The sequence below is a fragment of the Pollachius pollachius genome (assembly GCF_949987615.1).
Source record: "Pollachius pollachius genome assembly, chromosome: 7".
In the NCBI taxonomy this organism is placed as follows: Eukaryota; Metazoa; Chordata; class Actinopteri; order Gadiformes; family Gadidae; genus Pollachius; species Pollachius pollachius.
In genome coordinates, this window is record NC_136940.1 from 8,788,264 (window position 1) to 8,795,434 (window position 7,171).

Genomic DNA, 7,171 nt, shown 5'->3' on the forward strand with positions numbered 1-7,171 from the left:
ACATACATTATTTGGCCTATTATCTCACTCCTTTTTTCATGTCTGTGTGTGTGGAGGGGGGGGAGTGCCTGTCTCTCTCTCACTTTCTCTCTCTCTCTCATCACCAAGGTAACCCAGGGATGCCAAAAACCTGACCAAATGCATCAACAGAGCTTTCCTCATGGACGGTCTGGCAGAGTGAGAGGGTGTGTGTGTGTCTCTATCTCTTCTTTCGTAAACCAGAAGCTTTACCACACCTTTAAATGTTCTCGTCTTTCAATCCTTTTCTGTTTGACAGTGCATTCTCTCTTCTCACACTGACCTACTCCCATAACATTACAATGTCTGACATATCTCTGTCTCTCCGTCTGTCTCTCTGGCTGTCTTTCTCTCTCTCCGTCATGGATGTATGGATGTATATTTCATGCCAGGCTCTAAGGGCTTTTACTATTAATTATAGAGCAAGACTAAGCTCGCTATTTGGTGGACAGAAGTTATTCTTTACTTAAGGAGGGAGAGAGAGGGGACTGTTGTATAATTTAGAGGTCACTGAAATGAATAAATAAGCAAAACAAAGAAACAGAAGAAGACGAGAAGGAGAAAAAAAACATAAACATTCATACACATGCAGAGATGTATACACATGCATGGCTACACACACACGCACGCACCCATGCACCCACCCACACACACACACACACACACACACACACAAACAAACGCACACACAGAGTCCACTTTGAATGCTTTCAACGCAATAAATATGGAACAGCTAGTACTACTCTATTCGATTTTTTTGATTTTTTTTCCTGTTTTTCTTCTGTTGAGCTTTTTAATATATCATGAAAATGTCTCAGAAAGTGAGGATAAAGAGAAACACGTAGAGTCTGTTCACCACGTCACACACTGGATGATTCGGAAGCCCGGCTTTATGTATTTATGAATTAATAAATGTACAACAAAATAGGAAATAAGAAAAGCATAAAAATGCATTATTAAAATGGTAAATATACACACACACACAAATGTGTTAAAATACAAATGTATACAATTTGAACAATTAAAAAAAAGAACTGTTAACAGTTCTTTAGAGTTAGATAATGAAATAATAACATCATTTCTGAAAATAAGAATACGCAACTAGAAAGAGAAAGAGGGACAGCAAGAGTGGGAAAAATTGAATGCAAGAGAGGGAGAATAAGAGTGAGAGCCTTAGAGACAGAGACGCAGATACAGTGGTAAGCATATATATATTGATGTGTTTGGAGAATGGTAGACTTCCCTGCATGGTACACTGGGTTGAGAATAGTGGCTGTAAAGTGGGTTCACTTCTTGATTTCAGGCCCGGGGGTCTGTGGTCCTGGGACCACTCACTGACTGTCCCCCCGGTAGGACAAAAACACACCCCAGGGCCTGGACACACACACACACACACACACACACACACACACACACACACACACACACACACACACACACACACACACACACATACACACACACACACACACTTATGCTTGTTCACACACACACACACACACACACATACACACATGCAGACACACCCACACACAAACACACAAACACACGCACACACATACACACTTAAACGTGTGCACATACACACCTGCTTTTACACATGCAAACACGCATGCAGAAACAGATGCGGACACATACATACACACACAGACACACACACACACACACACACACACAACACACACACACACACACACACACACACACACACACACACACAGGAATGTCATGGTTTTAGTGAGGTTATGAATAGTGCATGAGTGTGTCTGTCTGGGAATCACCACATCGCCCTGCAGCCAACGCTGATAGCGCTGCACTGTGTATGTGTGTGTGTGTGTGTGTGTGTGTGTGTATGTGTGTGTGTGTGTGTGTGTGTGTGTGTGTGTGTGTGTGTGTGTGTGTGTGTGTGTGTGTGTGTGTGTTTGTGTGTGCATGTGTGTCTGTGTGTGTGTTACTTATTCATTGCTCATGTTGTCGGGACCGCCTGTGGTGAAAGTTACGAGATGGACACACTGATTTCAGTACATGTATATGTCACACAAACACACACATCCATCCCGCCTCCCCCCAAACAAACACATTGAGGAACTAAGTAATAAAGAAAGAATATTAAGGATAAATACATTGCATTTTCATCTGAAAATCAGCATCCATTTCAAGCTTATTAATATAATGACAAAATATATGAAATGATCAAATAACTGGGACCTAATCTGTAAGTGCATGCAGTTAAAAATGTATTGATCAAGTTGATCATTATTATAATATAATTATTAACAATAATAATAACAACACTGTTATTATTATGATTGTAATTATTATTAATATTACTACTGCTAACACCAATAATAATAATTATTGTTAAACTAATAATAATAATAATTATTATTAAAAACATGATTTACGATTAACATTCATGAAACAATTCAAATTACTTAGACAAATGGTATATTTTCATTTCAAGTGCCCTCTTGCATATTCCACAGCATAAAGCTCATTCCTAAACAATTAATCTAAAATAAAATTAAACTTCAAAACAATATAAGCCTGATGATGTACTAGATAAATAAATGAAAGTATCCAGGATTTATCTGGAAAAATAATAAGATTTATGAAACCAAACCGACGACAGCAAAAACTCACCAAAACAAATTAAGTGAACGCAGTTCACTTAATTTCTGCGACTGGCGGCTGTGGTTCGGTTTCCATCCAAAAGGCGTCGCTGCTTGCATACAAACCCTTTGAGTCAATTCGTGTAAAGGTTCGTTCGCGACGTCTTTTTGAGTTATCTGCGGGGAAATCAGCAAATTTAATGCTACGTAAAAAATATTTCCGATGTTAAATTTATACAGAGGGACTTGACTTAAAGTTGTGTTTGATAATAAATAGGCGTATTAAATATGCATTTTTTCTGTCAAGTTTGACATCAATATTTCCAACATTAATTGATCTTACACTTTTGTGAATACTTTTGTCACATTCAAGAAAAAGCACGAAAAGAGAATCAACCAAATGATCAACCAAACCTGTTTGAAAACTCACAAGGTCCCCTCCTCTCCTCACATAATCTCTTCCTCCTGTCTTCCGAGGATGGGCGGCAGAGGATTGTGTGTATGTGTGTGTGTGTGTGTGTGTGTGTGGGTGTGTGTGTGTGTGTGTGTGTGTGTGTGTGTGTGTGTGTGTGTGTGTGTGTGTGTGTGTGTGTGTGTCACCAAGGCGCAGGACTAACCTGGAATGAGACGAGACAGGCCGAAGGCTCACAGCGTCACAACTAACCCCCCCCCCCCCCCCCCCCCCCCCCCCCCTTCACCCCACGACCCCTCTCTGTTCGCTATGAGGAGAGAGTGGGACAGGTGTGTGTGTGTGTGTGTGTGTGTGTTTGAGTGTGTGTGTGTGTGTGTGTGTGTGTGTACAGTGCAGGTAGAGATAAGACAGAGGATATAGAAAAGGTCATCAGGGTCACTGTGTGGTTAACTCTGACAGCAGGACTCTGTGATGAAAAAAGAGATGGAGAGAGAGGGAGGAAGAGAAAAAAAAAGAGAGAGAATGAGCTACATTTTTCTTGTCACATAGATTTTTCTGTCTGATTGTTTTGTTGTATTAATTATCATATTGTATAATGAATAATCGTTTTACGCTGTTTTTTGAGTTATATGGCCGAGAAATAGAGAGCTAAAGATAGCGAGAGAGCGCAAGAGAGAGTGAGAGAGCGCGAGATGGATGTAGTTGGGTTGTCCTTGCTGTGGTTGTTGTCCTGAGTTTTAACATTTTTATCTTATTATTATTAAGTGTTTTACTGCTAATATAATTGAACATATGAACGAAGCGTTGAAGTACTGAAAACACATTGAGTGAGAGTATGAGTGAGAGACAGATTAAGAGACATAAAGAGAGAGTAAGAGACTGTGAATTAAAGTGATAATAGATGTGGGGGTGAAGACAACAAAGGAGACGATGAATTGTGCACTTTATGTGTGTGCGTGTGTGTGTGTATGTTTGTGTGAGTTTGTGTGTGTGTGTGTGTGTGTGTGTGTGTGTGTGTGTAAAACAGGAAGATCTGGCAAGGATGCAGAGGTTTAAACCCATTCTGTCCACGCTTCCATCAGATAACGAGCTGAATCAGCACACCCAACCACACAGATACAGTATATGCACTGATACACACACACTCACACACACATACACACACAAACTCACACACACACACACACACACACACACACACACACACACACACACACACACACACACACACACACACACTTGCGCACACATACATTTCCTCTTGCTTCCTGGGAAGCCTGTACTACATCCCCCCCCTACTCCACCAGAAAGCTGTCGGCGTATATTATATGCGTATTACTTGCTTAATGAATTACAATCAGAATCCAAAAGGGGGTCTTCCTCAGTCCCTATAAACTGCTGTAATCCACTTATTAGCAACAGATAATCCTGATCATGACGCTAGCTAGGGGCCTCAAGGGACCCTGGCTCAAATTACCCAGAGGGCTTGCTTTGAATTTAGTCTCTTTTTGTACTCCACTAATCCTGAAATGAGTCCCTGTCCGTGGTACCTAACTCCATATCCGCACGTACGCCATAGCAGCGCCAACTCCGTAGCAGTGCTAACTCTTTAGCACTGCTAACTCTACAGCAGTGCTATCTCCATAGCAGCGCTAACTTAGCATGCTAGTTGTAAACAAAATCGTCACTGGCTAAACATTCCCGCTGTTGTTGTCTGAGTGGAGAGATTGATTGTGTCTGTCTGTGGCTCCTATGTTTAGTTTTTTGTCTGTTATTTTCGTCTGTGCCTGTTTATGTTTTAGTGTTATTATTTAGGTCTGTGTCCCGTGATTGCATGTATGTCTGCTTTTCCTCATGCATCTATGCATTTGTGTGTGTGTGTTTGTGGGTGTGTGTGTGTGTGTGTCTATCTGTGTGTGTGTTGGTGTGCTTGTGTGTGTGATACACATTACACATTTGGATCCCCTATGGTCATTGCATCTTACACACAAACAAACCCACATACACATACAGACACACACACACACACACACACACACACACACACACACACACACACACACACACACACACACACACACACACACACACACACACACACACACAAACACACACACCTCACACACATCCAGATGTTGAGGGCTCCTACCTGACCAACACATCTGCCTCATTGGACACCATCTGGACAATCCCCTCCACAGCCAGGCGTAAAACACACGCTAACCACTAAATATTTAACACCAACACACACTCTTGCCCGTACGGACACATACACACACACACACACACACACACGCACACACACACACACACACACACACATACATGCACGCTCGCACAGAATGAAGGGTGGACAGGGCGAAAGGGAGTGTGAGTAAGTGAGGGAGAGAGAGAGAGAGATAGGATGACAGAGAGAGAGAGATCAAGAGCATGAGAGAGAGACAGAGAGAAAGATAGCGCGAGAGAGAGAGAAAAAAAGAGAGAGAGACAGAGAGAGAGAGAGAGAGAGAGAAAGCGACAGCTTCATAAATAGTCTATGAGGAACGCCTTGTCACTGGCCCTACAATGATTTATTGATTTCTTTATTTGTGACATAAAAGAGAGAGAGAGAGAGAAAAAGAGAGCAAGAGAGAGAGGATAGAGAGAAAGAGAGAGAGAGAGAGAGAGAGAGAGAGAGAGAGAGAGAGAGCGAAAGAGAGTAAGGAGAGAGAGTTTACACCAGTGTCTCTCGCTCTATTTCCCCTCTCTCACTCTGTCTTTCACCTCACCGGCCGTCCGCTCCCCTGACAAATAAAAACACAGAAAGCAGCGGAGGACAAACGGCCCCCTGACAGCTGGAACAGGGAAACCCCCGCCTGAGGAGTCTATGTGGGAGGGTGTGTGTGTGCGTGCGTGTCTGTGTGTGTGTGTGTGTGTATCCCTGCATGTGTGTCTGTAGGTGTGTGTGCTTAGCTAAATGTAGTGTTGCAGCTTGTTGTCTTATGCTGTGTCCTTCCTTCCCGTTACTTCTTTCTATTCTTTAGTAAATTTTTCTTTGAAGTATCTATTTCTTTCTTGTGTTTTTTCTTAACTTCCAGTTCTTTTTTCCTTCCGTCGTGTCATTAATTCCCTCTTTCTATCCTTCCCTCTTTCTATTATTTTCTTTCAATTATTTCTTGTAATCTTTCCTTCCTTCCTCCCTCTAGTCGTTCCTTCCCGCTCTAGTCTTCCCCTCATATTAATCAGACGGAGCTGGTCCGCTCCTCTTTGTGTCAGAACCGACCGTCCAGACGGATGGCTGGTAATAACCCCACAGCTCAGTCAGTGTCCCCACCGCCCGACCGGTCCCAGCCGGTCCCAGCCGGTCCCAGCCGGTCCCAGCCGGTCCCAGCCGGTCCCAGCCGGTCCAAACCCACTCTGACATCCATTACCATATGGCCATGAGTTGTGACGCGTTACAATCTAGATGCAGTATGTTTAACTAAACCCTCTCTAACCAGATACTAAAACTAACCATCCCTGACCTAGCACCTAAACTTAATCCATTTCTTACATATACCTAAACTTAACTATCTCTAACCTCATATCCAAACCTAACCATCTCTAACCTCTTAACTAAATTTAACCATCTCTAACAAAACGTAACCATCAGTAACCTCATAACTAAACTTAACCATCTCTAACCTAATCTTTACCTTATGTCTATCTCTTTACCTATCTCACTCTTTGTCCTTCAGTCTCTCATTCAGTCCATTTGTCTGTCTCTCCAATCAGTCTCTACCAGTCTGTCTCTCTATCACTCTGTCTGTCTTTCCATTCTCCATCAGTCCGTGTCTCTACCAATCTGTCTGTCCGTCCATCTCTCTATTACCATGCCTCTCTATCAGGCAGTTTGTCTGTATGTCTATCTGTCTGGCTGTCTCTCCGTCCCCTGGGTCTATGTTGGGTGCGTTACCGAGGGAACCTGTCAATGCGGGCGGGGCAGTCGATGGGCGCGACAGCGGGCTGTTATCCTTCTAATTAAGATGCCACACTTGAGTTAAACCACAGCAGTACGATCACATGGGGAATTGATCAGGGTGTCAAACCAGAGCAAGGGAAGGGAGGGAGAGGGGGAGAGAGACAGAGAGAGAGGGGAGAAAGAGAGATG